The sequence below is a fragment of the Dermochelys coriacea genome, chromosome 1 (genome assembly GCF_009764565.3).
Source record: "Dermochelys coriacea isolate rDerCor1 chromosome 1, rDerCor1.pri.v4, whole genome shotgun sequence".
Taxonomy (NCBI): Eukaryota; Metazoa; Chordata; order Testudines; family Dermochelyidae; genus Dermochelys; species Dermochelys coriacea.
Window position 1 is genome coordinate 140,711,702 of NC_050068.2, and position 23,448 is coordinate 140,735,149.

The window sequence follows — 23,448 nt, forward strand, 5'->3', positions numbered from 1 at the left end:
TGCAACAAACTCTCCTTTCTGTATGATTGAGAACCCACATGTCATGAACATGGTTCAGTCATTAAGACCAGGATACAGTCCACCCAACAGAGCAGATGTCCTAGGCAAATTGCTGGATAAGAGAAAATGAGCAGTGTGCAAAAGGTCTAGAGGGTAAAATTGTTAATCTGAGTTTTGATGGGTGGAGCAATGTCCACAATGATCCTGTTGTATGTGCTTGTGTGACAACAGAAGAAGGGAATGTCTTCCTTACAGAAACAATTGACGCACCAGGAAATGCGCACATAGCAGGATACTTACAAGAAGTAGCAGTGAAAGCTATAACTGTGTGTGTGTGTGTGTGTGTGTGTGTGGGGGGGGGGGGGGGATTTAAATGTCTACTACACAGTTTGATCACAGACACCACTGCAAATCTATGCAAGATTAGAAGAAATTATTTAGAGTCCCAAGCTAATAACATATGGTTGCAGTACTCATTTGATGCACCTTCTAGCCAAAGCCTTCAGTGTTCCAGAAATAAAGGCTAATGTTGAAATTGCAAAATACTTCTGTAATAACCACTTTGCAACAGCTGCTCTGAAAAGAGTGGGAGGAACCAAGCTAACTCTCACACAAGACGTGCGATAGAACTCAGTAGTGGACTGTTTTTAAGCACTATATCAAAACTGGCTTAATCTGATGAGTTTGTGAATAAAATCTTGAAAAAATAGATGGCACTGTCACAACCAAAGTTCTCAACATTGGGCTTGAGAGAAATGTTGAACACATGCTGAGTACCCTGAAGCTTATTTCTGTAGCCTGGAACAAAATGCAGGGAAATAGCTGCTTTATTGCTGACTCTGTTGAAATTTGGAAGGAACTGAGTGAGATCTTAAAAAGAGAAATATACAATGACAGAATTAAATTACAAGCATTAAAAAAAAAATGAATGGGACAAGCACCATCTCCAGCTCCTTTTCTTGCAAATATTCTCAATACTTGGTAACAGGGTCAAACCTTAACTGCTGAAGAAGAGGAGTTGGCTATGACATAGACCTCTAGCAATTATCTCCCCGTAATGCCAACTATAATAAACTTCAGAGCTAAGGGTGAACCATTCAAGAAATGTTTGCTCATGATCTTTTAAACAGCCACAGTGAACTGGTGGAAGTCACTTAAGCAGTTGGATTCAGAGACTGTTGAAGTGGTGGTCTCACTTTTAACTGCAGTAGCTTCTTCTGCTGGTGTAGAAAGAATATTTTCTTCCTTTGGACTAATTCATTCCAAATTGAGAAATTGTTTGGGACCTGAAAAAGCAGGAAAGCTTGTTGTTGTCTTTTCCAGATTATGAACAAACAGGAAAAAGCTGCAGAAGCCAATATTTTAAGTTTCTCATGTTGACCTGACTGACATTAGTCTATTAACTTTTTTTTGTTTTTTTAAAAAAACATTTCATTAACAAACCTGATTTAAAAAAAAAACTTGAATGTTTAACTAAATTCAAAAATTCATATGCTTGTTTTCTTAATATGTTTGCTGTTGAAGAAAATCCAGATTTCTTAACATTATTTTATTTAACTAAAACAATTTAAATGTCTATCTGGTGAAGTTCTCCTCCTAATACAGCATGGCAAGAAAATCCTCCAGATATTAATGATAGTTCACCTCCCAGTGACTGCATAAATATCTGCTTCAATTATCTTTGGTAAACTAACTGAACAATCCATTTTTTTCTGATATAGCTGTAAAACTAATCTGAAAAGTTTTCAAAATCATTTTAAAATGTATAGTGTTCATCTTCTAAAATGAAACCTAAATCTATCTCTGCATTGTGAAGAATATGTACTAAGGTTATAACCAACAAGAATGCACTTTTATGTAGAAATCCATGATTAAAGCGATTCTCCCTGACTAGTGATTTAAATCAAATCCACCCTGTGTGGAAGTAATATGGGCAAAAGATTTAATGTAGCAGTAAGGACTGGAGCTGGAATTCTAGTGCCTATTTATATTGTCAATTAGCAGACTAGCCCTTATTCTTGGTGGTAAATTTTTTTGAAGAATTAAAATGTCTTAATATGGTCCCAGTTTCTTAATCGGAGCATATAGCAAGGAGATGAGATGGACTATTTGTTACCTAATACGCTATCACTTTGTAACAAATCCATATGTTCCATAATAGACACTGTTACTAGATAAATTGCAGATACCTAGGAAACTGGAACTAGAATATTGAACTTTCAGCACCTGAAAAACAGCCCTCTTCCACCTGAACTATAGAAGATGGGGAAACTGCATGCATATACCAGTCCCACCATTTCCCCTTGAAGGTCACCTTCTTCTAATATGATAGGGAGTGGGGTGCAGTGCCATGCAGCAGCTGTGTAGGTTTGAGACTGTCTAATGTTAGAGAATTTGGACCACACTGAAGGATCAACAAATCCTACTGAAACTCTGCCTTTTTGATCCTATGCAACTGGCTAGATCGAGCTTTTAGTATCCAATCTCTCTGAAAAGGAGTTTAGGTGTCTACAAGAGCACATCACATTGTATGAGGCATCAGTGATCTGAGCTATCTGAACATCTTGTTGAAGCTCAGCCAGGTAAGGTTCTTTCTTTTGTGTGCTCTGCTCACTTTTTTTTTTTTTGGTTTGGATCTCATTGATGCTAGGGGCCTATTCTTCTGTCATCCATGCATAGAGTATTTACACATGCAATTCACAATGAGGTTAGTGGGTGTTCTGCCTAACACCACACATCAATGAGAGAATAAATTCACTAGTGGGTTGAATAAACACAGCTGCTCATGATCTTATCCAAACTTCTTATTGCTTAAGAAAACCAGACAACCATTTTCTGTTCAATCACTTAGAAGTAAGCTGGATTCATTTTTCCTTTTGGGTGGATTGATTGAAATCAGCAAGCAGAAAACCTTGATTTAAATCAATGTTAGTCATCTTTTGAATTTGTACTTTTCAGTTATTTTCCTAAAGACCAGCTGATTCTCATTGATTGGTAACCATTAAAACATGTTGATTTGCAACTAAATATAGCCTCTATCCTAAATTTGATACTTTTTTGCTAACCAGGAGGACTTTTAGCAAATTACACAGCAGAACACACATTTATTCAGATTTTTAATTTTTACATATTTTTGTTGGAAAATGGTGAACAATGCATTTCTTTACTAGATTACTTTTTTACTCTGATTTGTGTTTTTGAATGGAAATTGGATTCAACTAACAGTGTATTAAAATTTTTATTGCTTAAATAACCTTAAATGTTCTGGATGTATAAGAAAACAACAGATTTATCAACACGTTTTGCATTTAAAACCAATAGATTTTATTAAACAAATATTATCCATAGTTAGTGGATTGAACTGACTTGTTTCTGGTCACCATATCCTTCACAATTTAGCACTAGTAGATCTCATCCTCTTACAACTAGTTTTTATTCATAGATTAGAAGAAGAAAACTAACTTCTACAACTCTGAATTGGTTTCTTAATTTGGAATGAACTATAATAATTGAACTGAATTAACTGAAATGAGGAAAATATTCTTCTGTACCTGCAACAACAAAAGCTGGGTTTGTACTTCAATAAATGTTGTTGTTTCCAGGTGCTTAGTGACTTTACCAGTTCAGTGATTTGACTTTTTATAACATTTTAACAGCAAATATGTACTCAATATTTCTTTAAATTATTGTAAGTTTAGGCCTTAACATATTATAATTGCAAATGAAATTAAGTAGGTTTTTTAAAAACGGTGTTAAAACTTTTAAAACCTGTTTTTAAATAAATATCTGAAATATTTATAGATGTCTATTTTAGGGCTTAAAAATCTTACAACTTGGCCATTCCTTCGCAAACAGAAGACAGGCATAATGTCACCTCATTACCTCTGATTTAGTGAAGAACAAGAAGTAAAGTGTTACAAATACACATCACTTGTCATACAAGTCACCCTTACAAATACCACATATTGGGTATCTAATATATTTCCAGTTTTAAAGTAGATTAGAAGGTTGAAGGGGTTAATGTCTATTTTGATTTTGTCTTCACTAAAAAGGTTAATGATGACCAGTTGCTTAATACAATTAATATTAACAAGGGGGTGCAAATACAAACTGCAGTAGAGCAGAATTAGGTTAAAGAATCTTTAGATAACTTAAGTTGTCAAGTCACCAGGTCCTGATGAAATTCACTATAGGGTATTTAAGGACCTAGCAGAAGCACTTTTGGAACTATCAGCAATTCTCTTCAAGAGCTCATGGTGGATGGGTGGGCTCCTAAGAGACTGGAGAAGGACAAATGTATCTTTAAGAATCAGAACAACAAGGTTCAGGGGAATTACAGATCAGTTTAACTTTGTTTTTAATAATTTTTTCCAATATTTCTAGGACCAATCAGTTCATAAGCCCATAGGTTAAGGTGATAAATAGCCTGCATGGATTTGTCAAGAACAAATCCTGCCAGACCAATCTAATTTCCTTCTTTGACTGGGTTATCAGCCTAGTAAACAGGAAAAGTACTAGACAAAATATAGCTTTATTTTTAGTAAAGCTTTTGACACAATCCTACAGGGCATTCTCATAAGCAAACTAAGTAAAGGTGGTCTAGATGAAATTACTGTAAGGTGGGTGCTCAACTTGTTGAAAAACCATTCAAAGATGAGTTATAGTTTGCTGATGCATCTAGTGAGGTTTCACAGGGGTATGTCCTGGGTCTGGTATTGTTCATTATCCAAATTTTTAAAGAAAGTGTTGGAGTGGAGAGTGTGCTTACAAATTTAGAATGGCAACAAACTGGGAGGGGTTGCAAACACTTTGGAGGATGGGTTTAGAATTGAAAAGGACCTTCAGAAATAGGAGATGGTCTGAAATCAACAAGATGAAATTGATAAAGACAAGTGCAAAGTACTGCACTTAGGAGGGAAAAAACAAAAGCACAGCTACAACATGGAGAATAACTGGCTAGGCAGTAGCACGGCTGAAAGAACCTGGGAGTTAGGGTGGATCACAAATTGAATGAGACAACTGTGTGATGCAGTTGCAAAAAGGCTGATATAATTCTGGGATGTATTAACAGAAGAGTTGTATGTAAGACATGGGAGATATCGCTCTCAGTGTTTGGCACTAGTGAAGCCTTAGCTGGAATACTGTGTCCAATTCTGGGCACCACATTTTAGAGAAGATCATAGAATCATAGAATCATAGAATATCAGGGTTGGAAGGGACCCCAGAAGGTCATCTAGTCCAACCCCCTGCTCAAAGCAGGACCAAGTCCCAGTTAAATCATCCCAGCTAGGGCTTTGTCAAGCCTGACCTTAAAAACCTCTAAGGAAGGAGATTCTACCACCTCCCTAGGTAACGCATTCCAGTGTTTCACCACCCTCATAGTGAAAAAGTTTTTCCTAATATCCAATCTAAACCTCCCCCATTGCAACTTGAGACCATTACTCCTCGTTCTGTCATCTGCTACCATTGAGAACAGTCTAGAGCCATCCTCTTTGAAACCCCCTTTCAGGTAGTTGAAGGCAGCTATCAAATCCCCCCTCATTCTTCTCTTCTCCAGACTAAACAATCCCAGCTCCCTCAGCCTCTCCTCATAAGTCATGTGCTCTAGACCCCTAATCATTTTCGTTGCCCTTCGTTGTACTCTTTCCAATTTATCCACATCCTTCCTGTAGTGTGGGGCCCAAAACTGGACACAGTACTCCAGATGAGGCCTCACCAGTGTCGAATAGAGGGGAACGATCACGTCCCTCGATCTGCTCGCTATGCCCCTACTTATACAACCCAAAATGCCATTGGCCTTCTTGGCAACAAGGGCACACTGCTGACTCATATCCAGCTTCTCGTCCACTGTCACCCCTAGGTCCTTTTCCGCAGAACTGCTGCCGAGCCATTCGGTCCCTAGTCTGTAGCGGTGCATTGGATTCTTCCATCCTAAGTGCAGGACCCTGCATTTATCCTTATTGAACCTCATTAGATTTCTTTTGGCCCAATCCTCCAATTTGTCTAGGTCCTTCTGTATCCTATCCCTCCCCTCCAGCGTATCTACCACTCCTCCCAGTTTAGTATCATCCGCAAATTTGCTGAGAGTGCAATCCACACCATCCTCCAGATCATTTATGAAGATATTGAACAAAACGGGCCCCAGGACCGACCCCTGGGGCACTCCACTTGACACCGGCTGCCAACTAGACATGGAGCCATTGATCACTACCCGTTGAGCCCGACAATCTAGCCAGCTTTCTACCCACCTTATAGTGCATTCATCCAGCCCATACTTCCTTAACTTGCTGACAAGAATGCTGTGGGAGACCGTGTCAAAAGCTTTGCTAAAGTCAAGAAACAATACATCCACTGCTTTCCCTTCATCCACAGAACCAGTAATCTCATCATAAAAGGCGATTAGATTAGTCAGGCATGACCTTCCCTTGGTGAATCCATGCTGACTGTTCCTGATCACTTTCCTCTCCTCTAAGTGCTTCAGGATTGATTCTTTGAGGACCTGCTCCATGATTTTTCCAGGGACTGAGGTGAGGCTGACCGGCCTGTAGTTCCCAGGATCCTCCTTCTTCCCTTTTTTAAAGATGGGCACTACATTAGCCTTTTTCCAGTCATCCGGGACTTCCCCCGTTCGCCACGAGTTTTCAAAGATAATGGCCAAGGGCTCTGCAATCACAGCCGCCAATTCCTTCAGCACTCTCGGATGCAATTCGTCCGGCCCCATGGACTTGTGCACGTCCAGCTTTTCTAAATAGTCCCTAACCACCTCTATCTCTACAGAGGGCTGGCCATCTCTTCCCCATTTTGTGTTGCCCAGCACAGCAGTCTGGGAGCTGACCTTGTTAGTGAAAACAGAGGCAAAAAAAGCATTGAGTACATTAGCTTTTTCCACATCCTCTGTCACTAGCTTGCCTCCCTCATTCAGTAAGGGGCCCACACTTTCCTTGGCTTTCTTCTTGTTGCCAACATACCTGAAGAAACCCTTCTTGTTACTCTTGACATCTCTTGCTAGATGTGGACAAACTGGAAAGAGTCAAAAGGAGAGCTACAAAAATGATAAAAGGTTTAGAAAATCTGGGCTATGAGGTAAGGCTAAGTAAACATGCCCAGTTTCCTCTTGAGGAAATGGGATCTGATAAGTCTTCAAATATGTTAAGGACTGTTATTGTAATCAATTTTTTCCATGATCACTGCAAGTAAGATGTAAGCAAGGGAGATTGAGGTTAGATATTAGGAAAATCTTTTGTAACTATAAGGATAGTTAAGCATTGGAGTAGGTTACCAAGGGAAGTTGTAGAATCCCCATCATTGCAGTTTTTTTAAACAGGTTAGGCAAACAGCTGTCAGGGATGGTCTCTATTTACTTAGTCCTGCCTCAGCGCAGGGGGAGGGCCTAGATAACTTCTTGAGTTCTCTTCCAGTCCTATGATTCTATTTGACATCAGAGCTTTCTTTGACTACTTCAGTTAAATCTACATGGTGGGTAGATCCTGAAGCCCCTCAAGTTATTGGTTGTAGAATACATATGCCTACAAAAGGAAAAGAATAAAATAAAAATCTGTTTTATAGTAGGAACCTGATTAAAAGCCTACTGAAATCAATAGGAATCTTTTCATTTGTTTCAATGCACTTTGGATCAGCCCCTAAATCTGGTATATTGTGTGCAGAGCTTTTTCAAAGAAGTAATATATTTGTTGGTGAAAACTTTAAAGAAGAACATGCCCCTTCTTTCACTGACAAATTTTGAATTTTTTCAATCAACTCTTCAGGGGGTTGAAAAATGCGGAAAATGGGTGGTTTGGTTTTTTTTTTCAAAAATATATTCCTTTTTGTCAAAACTGTAATTTTTCAACCATCTGTGTGTATGTGTCATGAAAAATTATCATATAGGGTCATGAGTATTGGAAGAATAAACAGTTCAGGTCAGTCCATACATTTTTGCCACATGTCCTTCACCTCAGTAGTGTCATCTGCATGCAGTTACAGACAAAAGCAAATTTCCTGCACCAAGCATGCTCAGTTCAATATCTTTCTTCCTGGCTATTTCAGAGGAAACAATCAGCTATAACTGGGGTAGAGATGGGAAAACGAGTGGTATTCAGACACAGCTCCACCTACGGTCCCGGAGTAGCTAGATGTATCCGCTAAAATGATCACCTGAAGAAGAGCTCTGAGTAGCTCGAAAGCTTCTCTTTCATTAACAGAAGTTGGTCCAATAAAAGATATTGTCCCTCACCCACCTTGTCTCACTAATGTCATAGTTAATGATATTTAAAATATCAGTGTTAGGTGTCCGAATTAATACCTAGGATAGGGTGGCTCTCATAGCTCAGTAACATTATTTCTATCTGCCTAACTGAAGACTCAGACAATGCAGATTGACCAAAAAGATTTTTTTGGTGGCCCCCACCAATTTCTCTGAAGGATTTAAACTCTCCTTAGGAACAAACAAAAATAAAGCTAGCCTTTACATTTGCAGAAAAAATGTTCAACTTGTGATGTGAATGTCAATCTGACCTTTGAGAATACCACTGGACAAAGGGTGGGAATATGGATATGTCCATGCTATACCTACCATGCACTGGAGAGAATGGAAGAGAGGAAAGCAATAGAGGGAGGAATTTCTTTTTGGAAGGGGAACTTATCTGTGCACTGAGATCCTTACAGAATACAGTAGAAAATGTCAATGTGGTTTTTAGTTTTCCTAACTGTATATTTTCTCAGGAGAGGGGGCAGGGCAGTGAAGAATTTGTAAATTTGATAACTCTACCTGAACCAAACATAATGAGATGTGAAATTATTTGTTGGTATAGCAACCCACCAATTTAATACTGCTAAGCATTTTAATCAGGTTTTATTTGACATGTTTAGTAGAACTTCAATATTTTACTTCAGCCACCGTTAAATAACTGTTGATGAAATCTGGAAAGTACTAGTGCTGGTCACAAAGATTCTCTAGGATTTGGGCTTATTTGAATGCCCACATAAATATGGGCTCCCATGAATAATTCTCTAGTAAAGCATGTTAAATAACAACCCTTATCTACCATTACATAGACACGGATGGCCTCTAACTAAATGCAGATGCCAATACGCACAGAGTATATTTATAAAGTATCTAATCTAGATATGGAGTTTGCCCATATTTTTGGTACTTATTTATGTATGAAAGCAACCTAAATTTGATTTTCTCCTTCTAATCCAAAATTGTGTATGTCCATGTGCATACCTACCTCGATCTCCTGTTTTCATGATTATTTATTTGGTGTTAGTCGTGCTTAGACTCCAGTTGAAATTAGGACCCCATTGTAAATGCTGTACACGTACACACAATAAAAAGCAGGGCTTGCCCAGAAAGCTCACAATCTAAATAGGTAAGACTGACAAAGGTGGGAGAAAATAAACCTTGTTTGATGGCAGTATTTCCATTTTACAAGGGGTGGGGTTGGGAAGTGAGGCATCGACAGGTAAAATGACTTGCCCATGATTAGAAAAGAAGTCTACGGCAGAGCCATGAATTGTAGTTGAGTCCCATCCTGGGGCTTAACCACAAAAGCACCTTTTTTTTGACCCACTGGAAAGTAATATTTTATTTTTAATTAAAAGAATATTAAGGTTGCAAAGTAAAGCACCCACAAGTTAGGAAACACCAAAATCAAGGTTTCCTGAGCAACTGTAATTCTACCTCAGTGCATATGTACTGGGACACAGATTTTAATTACACAGTCACACACTATTAGTTTTTAAAGGATCCCCTAATTATGGGCTCATGTTGAGACAACAGAGTGGAGAAAAGATGCATGTTTTGCCCCAATGGCCACAGTTGCTCTTTCTTAGGTTATTGTTGTGCCCAAAGATTTACTTTTTTTGCTAGCATGATTAAAGACCTTATATTTAACTGATTCTAAAGGCAGCCCTGGAAATTAGGACTTGTTTTTTTTTAAAAAAAATCCTTTTCAGTCTCCCACAGCGTTGTCTTAGTTACAGCTTGGAAACTTGGGAACTGTGCTAGTGAAAACTGATTACTCAGACGTGTGACTATGAGTCATCAGAGGGCTTGAAAAATAAGATGCCTGAGCTTTTTCTGCATGATTCCTTTCTTTATTTTTTTAACTTGCTCTTGGACAACACAATAACTTGATGTGTGACAGCCTTAGGCCGAAGAACAGGATACACTTTTATACCTATACATGAGATGATGTAGTGGATTGTCGGTTAAAGATTCAAACAGAAACAAGGCCTTTGCCCATTTTATTTGCTAACCACAGTGAAAATATTAAATTGTTATTCCCTCTTGAGAATTACACTTTCCTAGGAACTCAGGAAGTGCCAAAGTGGATCAGACCCAAGGTCCACCTGGTCCAGTATCCTGTTCCGGACAGCGGACAGTATCAGGTGCTCTGAGTTCAAGGTCAGGAAACCCAGCATTAGGCAATTATTGAATAATTTACTCTTAGGGTAATTTATTCCTAAACCAAACTCTAACGGATAGGGCTTGTGACTTGGGACATGGGGACTTATTCTTGCCAAACTACTCTTGCTTTTTTCTCTCCCTACTAATATAATTTGGGATATTTTCATTATTTATGTAAATGTCCAATCCTTTTAAAATATCTTATTAATTTTGAAAAATATCAGTTTTAATGTCTACTTTACTGGTGCTGCCACAGTTAGTGGGCCAACTGTACCTCTAACCTCTCCTGGTGCCCCCTCTCCCAGGTTTCAGGCCTCCAGTCATCACCGGGCTCCAGATGGAATCATATAGGATCCTGGGTGACAGTCTCCTTGTACTAACAGTGATTTACCTCAGCAGATCTGACTTAGGCTCAGACCCTTCAGTTTTCTTCTCTCTAGGGCAATGACCATGGTAAGCAGTGGCCAAACAGCCTCCATAAAGCAAAATATCATTTATTTAGGACAAAAAGCATTGCAGGGAGAGCCTATCTTACAAACAATAAACATACCTGTAAACATTAATGATTACCAGGCATTGGGCCAGAGAAAGAGAGGAATGACTCTGTAGCCCAGAGGTTAGGGCATTCACCTGGCGGGGGGAGACCTCTGGTCCAGTTGCCGTACTCCAATCACTGTTTCATTATTTATACCACAATGAAATAGCTGCAACAGGAAAGAGTAAGGGAGCCTCAACTCTGAATACCCCCATAGCCCAGTGGTTAGAGCACATACATCCTTTCTCCCTCTCAGGAGAAGAGGGGAATTGAACTTGGGTCTCCTACATCCCTGGTGCATGCTCTAACCACTGCCCTAAACGTTATAAGGTGGACATCAACACCACCTCTTCCAGCTGGATTTTGAGCTGTACCCGATCTAGTATTCAGCCTCTGAGCATGCCTACTGTATTAGGACCTACATGAGTGACTGAACACCTATACTCTGAGTTTGTGAATCGCTCTGCAGCTTAGATGGGAGAGAGGTGTTCAGACAGCTAGAGTGAGGACACCGTGCATGTGCACAGAGGCCGGAGACTAGGAAATTTTTACTCTGAAAATCTAGGTGCTGAGGAAGCTTAGGCATCTACAGGGTTTGGCAGGAGTTTGGTGGAGCCAAAACTGGGACCTAGACACTTAAGTCTGGGGGTTTAAGCACCTAGGCACTTAGCACCTAGAGTTTAAGCACCTTGTGGATCCCATTGTAAGTCCATATAGAGTCTTCTGCAGAGCCTCTATCTGTGTCAGCTTGTCTCTCTGTCACAGCTCACTGACAGCACCCTGGACAGTCCCTGGTGACTCATCCCATCCTTCACATGGACACTTTTCAACTGTATATAGACCTTTGGTCTCTAGCCTGGCACTACAGCTGTGTCACTTTGGCCTAGAAGGATGCCATTGTCTTTCAAGTGTGTGCGTGAGTGTTCTGACCTCGGAAGCCAATGTGTCACATTCCTGTATAGACCCCACTGCATACGAGCACTATAGGCAAATAAGAAACATTCCATTATGCTCAGTATAAATTAAACCCACTGAGGAAATTATAATAATCCACCATAGTTCTACAGTAACTTTACTTCAATGACCAAGTCACATACATTGTTCATAAAATAGTTACATCTCTGTATTCATAACACTATTACATATGAGTTCCATACCTTATCCAGGTACTATGCCCTCAATCTAAGGACTTGTCTACACAGAATAGTAAAGCGTATTAGAGAGAGGTGATTTGTAGAGTGCTCTAATGTGCTTCACTTTAACTGTCCTGGGTAGACCTTGCAAGTGTGAACTAAAAAGTACCTAGTTTCAAACAGGACTACATTAACATGAACTAGGTATTTTTTGTAACTCTCAGCAGTAGAAGTTGGTCTAATAAAGATATTACCTCACCCACCTTGTCTCTCTCTAAAATTGATATGTAAACACTTAACTAAATGGCTTGCTATTCAGAGGTCATAAATCCCCATAGCTCCCACTTCTTTCTTTCATAGAATTATAGGACGGGAAGGGACTTTGAGAGGTCATCTAGTCCAGTCCCCTGCACTCATGGCAGGACTAAGTACTGTCAAGACCAATGGTTCCCAAACTTGTTCTGCTGCTTATGCAGGGAAAGCCCCTGGTGGGCCGGGCTGGTTTGTTTACGTCCCGTGTCCGCAGGTTCGGCCGATCACGGCTCCCAGTGGCTGTGGTTCATTGCTCCAGGGCAATGGGAGCTGCTGGAAGCGGTGGCCGGTACGTCCATTGGCCACCATCCCTGACAGGTGTTTGTCCAACCTGTTCTTCTAAATCTCCAGTGATGGAGATTCCATGTTGCCTTTCCTGTGCAATTCACTCCAGTGCTTAACCACCCTGACAGGAAGTTTTTCCTAACGTCCAACCTAAACTTCCCTTGCTGAAATTTAAGCTCATTGCTTCTTGTCCTACCCTCAGAGGTTAACGAGAACAATTTTTCTCCCTCCTCCTGTAACAAACTTTTATGTACTTGAAAACTGTTATCATGTCCCCTCTCAGTCTTCTCTTCTCCTGACTAAACAAACCAATTTTTTTCAATCTTATCTCATAGGTCATGTTTTCTAGACCTTTAATCATTTTTGTTGCTCTTCTCTGGACTTTCTCCAATTTGTCTACATCTTTCCTGAAATGTGGCACCCAGAACTGGACACAATACTCCAGTTGAGGCCAAATCAGCATGGAGTAGAGTGGAAGAATTACTTCTCTTATCTTGATTACAACACTCCTTCTAATACATCCTAGCAAGATGCTGCTTTTTTTTTTTTTTTTTTTTTTTTGCGCAACAGTGTTACACTCACACATTTAGCTTGTGGTCCACTATTACTCCCAGATCCCTTTTTGCTGTATTCTCTCCTAGGCAGTCATTTCCCATTTTTATGTGTGCATCTGATTGTTCCTCCCTAAATGGAGTACTTTGATTTTGTCCTTAGTGAATTTCATCCTACTTTAGACAATTTCTTCAGTTTGTCCAGATTGTTTTGAATTTTAATCCTGTCCTCCAAAGCATTTGCAACTTCTCCCAGCTTGGTAGCGTCCGCAAACTTTATAAGTTTCCTATGCCATTATCTAAACCACTGATGAAGATACTGAACAGAACCAGACTCAGAACTGATCCCTGAGGGACCTCACTCGATATGCCCTTCCAGCTTGATTTTTTAACCACTGATAACTACTCTCTGGGAATGGCTTTCCAAGTGGTTACGCACCCACCTTATAGTAGATCCATCTAGGTCATATTTTCCTGCTTTGTTTATGAGAAGGTCATGCGAAACAGTGTCAAAAACCTTACTGAAGTCAAGATATACCACATCTCCTGCTTCTCCCCTATCCACAAAGCTTGTTACCCTGTCAAAGAAAGCTATTAGGTTGGTTTGACACTATTTGTTCTTGACAAATCCATGCTGACTGTTATCCCCTTATTATCTTTTAGGTGTTTGCAAATTGATTGCTTAATTGTTTGCTCCATTATCTTTCTGGTTACTCAAGTTAAGCTGACTGGTCTGTAATTCCCCAGGTTGTCTTTATTCCCCTTTTTATCAAAGGCACTATATTTGCCCTTTTCCAATCCTCTTGAATCTCTCCCTTCTTCCTTGACTTTTCAAAGATAATCGCTAATGGTTCTGATATCTTCTCAGTTAACTCCTTGACTATTCTAGGATGTATTTCATCAGGCCCTGGTGACTTGAAGACATCTAACTTGTCTAAGTAACTTTTAACTTGTTCTTTCCCTATTTTAGCCTCTGATCCAACCTCATTTTTACTGGCATTCACTATGTTAGACATCTAGTCACTACTAAACTTATTGCTAAGAGACATGATTAGCAACATTCAATTAACAAATTTCACTTGCTCATCATACAGGGAGATCTACAAATCGGTGTCCAGTAGCCTTTTGACTACATTCACTGTGTTACATACTATTGGTTAACAGGAGTGCCATGGGAAGGTTGAGCTCCCACTGAAGTCAGATTTTTAGTTGTTGAGGTCAGTACAAGCTACAGGTGCTCAGCACCTGCAAAAATCAAGCCACCTGCCTAGATGCCGAAATATGGTTGTCAGTGCCTCATGTTAGTAGCCCAAGTTCAAAAATGTGGTTCCTAGTGGCTTGCCCCGGGACAAGTAGCATTTCAGTAACAGTCTCTGCTGAGCTGGTACTGTCCAGTCCCATGGTTAATTTACAGGATTAAGCTGCCTTTCTAGACGAGCACTCCTTAGAATAAGGATTTTATTTTCCTCTGTTGGTCTGATCATTTTCTTGAGTAAATTAAGTAAGACTTTGTTTTCCCTGCACGTAGGTGACCTTAAAACTCCCTACCTCTCATAGGCTTTTCTTTTATAACTACACAAAATCAGCATTCAGAAACTATACAGATACCTGGGATGTACTAAGCTATGTAAGGGAGGGTGTGCATCTTAGAAATGGGACAGGGAAATCATGGAAAGGGTTGTGATTTAAGTTAGTCCCCCAGTTATGTGCCATTACTCGTCCCCAGCATGCTGAGGACATCATCTTCCTTTTCAGATCTCACTTCTTGCTCTCCTTAGGTTAGCTGTGCACTATAAGTGTATTGGTGTTGCTTTCATCTCCATGGGGAAGGGAAATGCTTTTACAGTTCAGGAATAACTAACTGACAAGGGATGTCAGAATGGCCTGTGACCCTGTTGTCTGAGAGTCCACCTCTCACCTATACATCAGCTGAGATTCTCTCTGTCCCTGGTAGTGAACTCTCTAGGACAGGTGGCAGAGCTTTCTTAGAAGAAAGGGCTCCACTTTGGCATTCACAGCCTGCCAGACCACTGGTTTGATGGTCTTCCAGACATAATGCATGCTGGACTGATTTTATTTATCTTTTTATGGATTTGTATTTTTGTTTTGTTAATTCCATTTCCTTTGGCTGTCAGTGCTTTCAATGGCACCAACAGTGGTGATTTAACTTGTGCTACCTATTGTGGATGGTTTATATAGTAGGATTATGAAGAAAGGCTAAAAAACCTGGGGGTGTTTAGTCTTGAGAAAAGAAGATTGAGGGAGGGCCTGATAAGTCTTCAAATAAGTTAAGGGTTGTTATAAAGAGGATGGTGATCAGTGGACATGGAGAACAACTGACGTCAGGACAAGAGGAAATTGGCTTAATCTGCAGCAAGGGAGTTTTAGGTTACATATTAGGAAGAGCTTTCCAACTAGAAGAATAGTTAGGTACTGGACCAGGCTTCCAAGGAAGGTTGTTGAATCCCTAGCATCTATCATCTATCAGGGATGGTAAAGGTCTACTTGGTCGAGGTCTATTTGGTCCTTCCTCAGTGCAGGGGACTGGACAAGATGACTTCTCAAGGTCCCTTCCAGTCATACATTTCTATGATTCTATCATAAGCTTTTACTTTTTGTATGAAACACCTAGTTGTCATGAGCATAGGCATTTTGTGAATTACTAAATTAAATAAGGGAGTGTTTTTGAAGGACTATAAAAAGAAGCCTTTCAATTTCCTCTTAACCGGTTTCAGGGTGTAACAGGCTTGCTTGTCCCTTTAATCACCTGTGCAGAGATCAGCTGATTCCCCTTTAAAGAGCAGCTGGAAGCTGCAGAGAGAAAATCTCCAGGGAAACCAGATTGGAGATGGAGAGAAAAGAGCAAGAATACAGAAGGTGCTAGGAATGAGTAGGCTCCAGCCTGAGACTTGTGAAGTCAGACTACAGGAAGGAAAGGCCTCAGGGCTGACCTGATAAGAAGGTAACTGGATGGACTTGAGGAGAGACTTGAGAACTTTGTTTTGAACATTAATTTAATAAACCAGAACTCATGAAGTGGTGTGAGTGGACAAAAGATTCTGTGAGTTATTGAAGAAGAAACCCCTTGAAGGAGGAAATTGACCAAGGGCCTGCTTGTAGGGCCACTTGGAGGTCATTAGGAGGCACCCTGGGGAAGGTTACACTATGACACAGGGCCATGGTATACCTTAGGAGAAAGGAATTAAAGGGATAACTGAATTGTCAGGAAGATCATTAGGACTCCATTGGCATCAGAAAAATCGCTGGAGGAGGATGGGTTGATTTTCTTCACATAGCAATCTCCTAATTAATATTTTTATTACAGCAATGTCTAGATGTTCCAACAAAGACTGGGGCCCCATTTTGCTAGGCATGGTACAGACAAGTATTGTAAAAGACAAGCCCTGCCCCAAGTGGCTTAGTCTAACTAGACAAGACAAGGAAAGGATGGGAGAAAAGAAGTGTTATCATGCCTACATTACAGATAGGCACAGGTAAGTCAAATGACTTGCCCAAGTCACACAGGAAGTTGGTAGCAGAGCAGGGATTGAACCTAGCTCTGTAGAGTCCCAGTTCAAGATTTTAACCACAACTTCATCCTTTGCCTCCAGATAGTCTTCCTGCTCAAAAGATATGGGTGGTTTTTAATAATCAAAGCCATGAAATAAAGTTAAACCTGGTCCCACAGCTTTTCTGTATTGCATAACTGCAATCCTATAACAAGATCATTAGTTATTTTATATTTCAGTCTATGATTTACATTGCTATCACCTTAAAGGATGCTGAGCTGATAAAATTTGTGCCAGTTCCAACCACAGGCTCTGCAAAGCATTGCAAATTGACTATGTAGATTTTTAGAACCCTACGGTATTCTATCTGATCCCATTAACCATACAAGGGTAGCCAACGCTTTTCAGCTGACAGCATGGCTCTTTCAGAGCTCTTGAAACTCCTAGGACACTGGTAAGTGAAGTGGATAGTGAAGTGAAACTGCAAAAAATCCTGCTGTTCCCAGATGACCTGACCTCTGACTGTCTTCTTGATCTTGTCGAATCGTATTTATTTAATTTAAAGTGATATTGCTGTAAACATACAATTAAGAAGTTCTAATAAGTGGTAATACATGGTGTATTTTCAGTATTTGGAAATTACATCATCCTGTATGTATCAAAAGAAAGATTGACAAGTAGCCCTAAAATAGCTATGGAGTGAATTCTCTTACTAGAACTGTATGAAAAGAACACTGGAAAATGCAGATAGAGTGAGGAAGGAAATGATCAGTGAAGGATAGTCAGATATTAAAAATGATGGAATGACTTGATTTCAAATTTTATGATACTTAGCTTCTGATCATATTATACCTTAGTGTAAATAACTTTTCAGTGTACTCGTAAATCAACCCTGTGCTATAAAAATGAAGTTTTTTGAGATATTTTAAATTAGTCTTTAAAATGACCCTGCTCAGAAATGTTCACATTGCAGAATAATACAGCTATGTGTGAAATGATATGCATTCTAGGAAAATGAGAGCTAATGACCATGGCTCACTTAGATAAATCCATGTTTAAACCATAGACAGCTATATGCTTATACTAAATGTAGCTTGACAATGAAATCAGCCATGGTCCACTGTGTGAAGAACATACTTGTTAGACAGAATATCAATCAAAAAATGACTTCATTTTCAAAATGCTGCTGAATAAGAGAAAAAGAATGGCATGGCATATCTGTCATGTTAAGTCAGTGTTTATTATTGTATTCTGAAATGGCACAGTCAAAATTTGGATATCTTATGAGACAACAGAGTATGTTCTGGAATGAGTTCTGTGGTTCTTGCTCAGTCCTTCCTCAACTTGATTTATCTGATAGTACCATCTGACATGACAGCAGGGATTGTCCCCTTGTCAGCATTGCACTTTAAAATCCAAACCTGCTGGATGATTCTGAAATACTTTTGCTACTGTATTAAATGGTTTGAGTGGTGTTCACACTTGGCTGATGTGGAAGGAAAACCAGTTTACTCCTCCAGTCTGATGCGCAACTGCTGATGTAAGCAAGGTCTGAATGAGCTCTCCCCTGACAACTAATGATGATCTGGCAGGAAAAGACTTCAAGACCAGACTCTATTTACATGCACGCACCTACTCTGCCTAGGTATCCCACAGACAGAGCTCTGTTGCCCAGGTGATCAGTTTTGGATGGTGTTGGGTTACAAATCACTTGAGTATTGAATGTATGGATAATTAAATGTTGTTACCCTTATTGTACGAGTGAAGGGTAGCAGAAGCATACTTAGCCTGTCCTGATTGAAGGGGATCAACCTCCACTGAACTGAACTCTCTAAGCAGGGGGGTTGGATGCCAGATTCCAGTGGAGAGTGAGAGGGGGTGGAGACAGATGTTCCTGCCTGGAGGTATAGGCTCTGCCTAAGAGTCCTAAGTACCATTTAACCTGCTCCTCTCCACCATTTAAAGATAGAGTGAATTAGGTTCCATTGAGCGTCTTTTGTTTGGTTAAGTAATCACTAGTGCTGCAGTCACCAATAATCAGGTCCAAGTGCTGCTTAGACCTGCTGTGGGACAGTAGTTTCTGCAGAAGAGACTGCCCAGCCTGCATTAGATGTGAGATTCCCCCACTGAGAGCTGAGTGAAACCTCAAGAGACCAACTTGCCGAGGTCACACTAGAGAGGCAGGTGGCAGCAGAAGGTGACAGCGCAGGGCCATCGGTGACAGAGCAGATGGCACAATGGCATGAAGGGTTTCACATGCCACAGCAGCAGAGTGAAGGATGGCACGGCAGCAGGCAGTGACACAGAGAACAGGGCAACTGTGAGCCAATTGCTCCAGCAGCAATGAAGACATAGCTCGACGGTTCTTCTCCCTCTGGATGGGAGGTGAACTCATGTGAACGCAACTCTGAATTCTGCTGTCCTTGGTCAGTGAAGACCCAGCTGTAAGGGGATGTGGCAGAGGGAGAGAGGAGTGGCATGTTAAAGGGATATTTCTTTGTTGGACTTTCACACCACAAGGTGAGAAACGGAGGCAAGGACACTGCCCAATGTAGTGTGGGGTGGAAGTTTTGCTCATGGTCAGATGTGTTCGAATCATGGTTGAGGTTTCCCCAAATTAATGCCAGGTTCCTTTCCCCTTTGTACTATAAACAGACTCAGTGCTTGCGAAAGGGGAATCATTGCCTCTTTCAGGTGTCTAGGAGTGGTGTTTACTTTTCCCAGATTACTGGAGGGGGGCTCAAACTGATTCTGTGTTGTATTGTTAAGAGGGATCCATGGATACTAAAGCTGCCCTTGTTTGAGCCCCCCTCCAGTGATTCCCCTTTCACAAGCACTGAGTCTGTTTATAGTACAAAGGGGAAAGGAACCTGGCATTAATTTGGGGAAACCTCAACCATGATTCGAACACATCTGACCATGAGCAAAACTTCCACCCCGCACTACATTGGGCAGTGTCCTTGCCTCCATTTCTCACCTTGTGGTGTGAAAGTCCAACAAAGAAATATCCCTTTAACATGCCACTCCTCTCTCCCTCTGCCGACTCCACCTGGCAGAAGGGTCACACTTACAAAACCAGGTGTAGGGGGACTGTGCTATTGGTAGGAACAGATGAAGGGGTTAAAGTTGCTGCTAACACATTGTTTAAATGTGCTCTTCTAGATGACAGGTTAAAAGATACAAATGTTGTTTCTAATGATACTGTGAACATGAAGCCACTGCCTTCCTTTTTACAGTAATTCAACATTTTTGTTTTCTGTGAATTAAGACAAACACACACAGGGTCAAAATCCATTCAGTTTTGGGTGTCCAAAGTTAGGTTCCTAATTCCAGCTTTAAGTGCATAAATGAGAAATAAAAAAAAGATTTGCAGAGGTGGATGAGCCTTAAGAGCAGTGGGTGGAGGGAGGATTGCTTTGTCTGGCTGCCTTAGTCCTCCTTATTGCAAACCCTGCTGACTCAGGCTTTATACTGGGGAAGAGATGTGGGTGGCAGAGATGTGGGTGTGTGTTTTGAAGACTTAAAGGTAGGATTGATTTGGGGTTCTTTGGGGTCAGTAAAATGATGTACCTTAATATTTTAGGTGACTGTGATGGTTCCTTGCCCCGTATTTGGACCTGGGGTCTAATAACCCCAGTATGTCCACCTCTTCATATCCTCCCATCTTCTTAATTTTTGAGTCACCTTTCAAACACTTTTTCACTGTTACTTGCATCTGAATTCTGTACTACCTCTAGGCTCTTCAGTACTGCATCTCATCATCAAAGCTTTCTAACAATTGCTTATTAAATTCAAGTTGCAATGGGGGAGGTTTAGATTGGATATTAGGAAAAACTTTTTCACTAAGAGGGTGGTGAAACACTGGAATGCGTTACCTAGGGAGGTGGTAGAATCTCCTTCCTTAGAGGTTTTTAAGGTCAGGCTTGACAAAGCCCTAGCTGGGATGATTTAACTGGGACTTGGTCCTGCTTTGAGCAGGCGGTTGGACTAGATGACCTTCTGGGGTCCCTTCCAACCCTGATATTCTATAATTCTATGATTCTATGATTCACCAGTGGGAATGCCAACTCCGTTCTTTCTATCTGAGGGAACAGCAAAGTAGCTTTAGCAAAAAGAAAAGGAGTACTTGTGGCACCTTAGCGACTAACAAATTTATTAGAGTTTTCGTGAGCTACAGCTCACTTCATCAGATGAAAGCTTATGCTCTAATAAATTTGTTAGTCTCTAAGGTGCTACAAGTACTCCTTTTCTTTTTGTGAATACAGACTAACACGGCTGCTACTCTGAAAGTAGCTTTAGGTTAGTGAGACTATGCTATTGTTGTTTACCTATTGACGAGGATCAAAGAGGTGCTAGTAGTACAGAACAATCTATGACAGAAGCTTCTATCAGCCATCAGCAATAAATGTGACTTATGATAATGCAGTTAAACCTAACAACACTCTCCTGTTTTTAAGGGAAGGGCTGAAGCAAGAATGGATTGTGACAGCTACCACAAAAGATAAGTCACATGAATGAGTGCTCTTGAACTATAGAACTTTCTGCAACAGGAACTATGAACTGCCACAAGCATTCCAGTTCAAGGCCACCATGCCTGCTCAAAGAAGAATATCACATGTAAAGTTTTTCAAAATAAGAATTTTTTTAGAAAGAAACCTACATGCCTTTTCCCCCTTTGGTAGGGAATGGAGAGGAACAGCATATGATAGATATGAGTTTCCTTTAATAATCTTATTCTGAAAGGCACTCATATGCTGTGGTAATAGATGAAATATGTGAAACTGAATAGAATGGAGTTTAGAAATAGCTGCAGAGTAAGTGAAGATTACTTCATTATCATAAATGAGATTAATTTGAAGACCCTGACTTTGGCAGATTTGTATGAGAGTTGCTGACTGAGGGGAAAAGCATAATTGACTACTGAGTGAAGCTAAACTGAACTGTTGATACAGCAGATCTATGCCGAGCAAGGGAGTTGAGGACCTAGGCAAAGATATTCATCCAGAAACTGTCTCTATTTTAAATTGACGAAGTTGTTCTAGTTCACAATGGCAACAAATCATCAGACACAAAAATTGTGACCAACTAATTGAATAAGGGAGAGACTTTAAAGCATGGCCAACAATAGTCACAAGTTTATATAAATCCATGACAATGACTGTAAGAGGGTCATGTGAAGGAAGTGAATTAGGAAACTGTAAAGTATGTGGGTTCAAATGTGAATTTGGGTCACCTGAAGGTACAATAGAACAGCCTCATAAAAAGGTCATGAAAATTTGCAAACCCAGGTACAAAATCTGCTTGTCCACCACTCCTTACAATGCTCTTGCTGAAAGGCTATTTTACTCAGTTGTCAGTATTTGTTTATTTTGTGTGTGTGTGTGTATGGGGGGGAAGCAGTGGGTATTTGCAAGGCTGCGTTAAAATGATTCAATAAAAGTCATGCAATTTATTACAAACCATGCTATCAGGTCAAGTTATTCAATTACTGGACTGGAATACAATTTTCAGAAATCGATCAGACATCTTTATTGTAAGTTTCATATGCCACAGAGAAAGTTCATGCTTCAGTATTGTCGTATAAAAAAATACAGGCCACTTACCTTAGGGACACTTCAGATCTGATCAGCTGTTCTCCATGTTTTAGCTGCTGTATATATCTTTAGTCTCAAAACACTTGATGAAGGATGGTGAATATCATTGTCTTCATTTTACAGATGGAGAAAGAACGGTACAGAGAACATGAGTGACTTACTCAGTGGCAGAGCCAAGATGAGAACCCAAATGTCCTGGCTCTAAGTCCAGGAACTCTATCCAGCAGATCACTTTGCTTCATGACGATCCCAAGAGGGCAACTGGAAGAAAAGTCCTTAAGTGTCAGTACAGCACAAAAACTAGGGTGACCACAGAATAGAATATGCTGAATACGGGAAAACTGGTAAAATTACTCAAGTTCGACGGCAATCAATCAGAACTATAAGTACAAATGTTAAAATTGACTGAGCTCCTGTTAAAAAGAAATACTGCATAGTTGGATTCCTTTAATTTACCTTCATATCTTTAAGGCTTTAGGCTTCACACAGGGAGAGGTGACATACACACTCCTACCCCCCACATACACGGGGAGAGGTGACACACACACCCTGTACACCTCTCTCACACAGTGGGGGTGATTGACTGACATGACCCTCTCTGCCTGGCCATCTCCGCCCTTCATACCTGGCTGGGCCCCCAGGATGGACCTGCCTCTCTCTGTACCTTGTGCTGTGTCTTTCCGAGGCAACGCATTGGGGTGGGGTGGAGAGCACCCTGGTCACATGCCCCCCTCCCCAGATTTCTGCCAGGGTTCACACCAGAATGTGGCCAGCAGAAGCCTTTCGGCACTGTGCAGGAGGAAAGGGATGAGAGCTGCTTCCAGCTGGAGGGAAGGAGGAGGAGGGGAAGGGATGACCTGGATGTGTCTTTGCAAAGCTCGTCTTGTCTTCTCCCCCTCCCCTCCCATCCCCCACGGCTGCAAGCAGCTTGTCCCTTTCTGCCCACACAGTGTCGCTAACACCTTCAGGCTGCTGCTGGCCACTGACATAACCCTGTCCCCCAGCTACAGCATGGGCAAGAAGGGGTTAAGCCTAAGGATGCATTGTGCACCAGGTGCCCAGGGAACCCGGCCAGAGATGTGGTTCAGCAGGGGAGAGTGCCTAGGGATGGAACAGCT

General features: G+C 40.7%; 1 long non-coding RNA gene across 1 annotated transcript in view; it reads left to right on the top strand.

Moving 5' to 3' along the window:
- The window catches only part of LOC119848259, a 30,349-nt gene extending 7,365 nt beyond the window's left edge, over nucleotides 1-22,984 (top strand). The window contains exons 2-3 of the long non-coding RNA XR_006277805.1: nucleotides 21,194-21,353; nucleotides 22,454-22,984. This is a non-coding gene — a long non-coding RNA (uncharacterized LOC119848259). The remainder of the gene's footprint in view (nucleotides 1-21,193; nucleotides 21,354-22,453) is intronic.
- The last annotated feature ends 464 nt before the right edge of the window (nucleotides 22,985-23,448 follow it).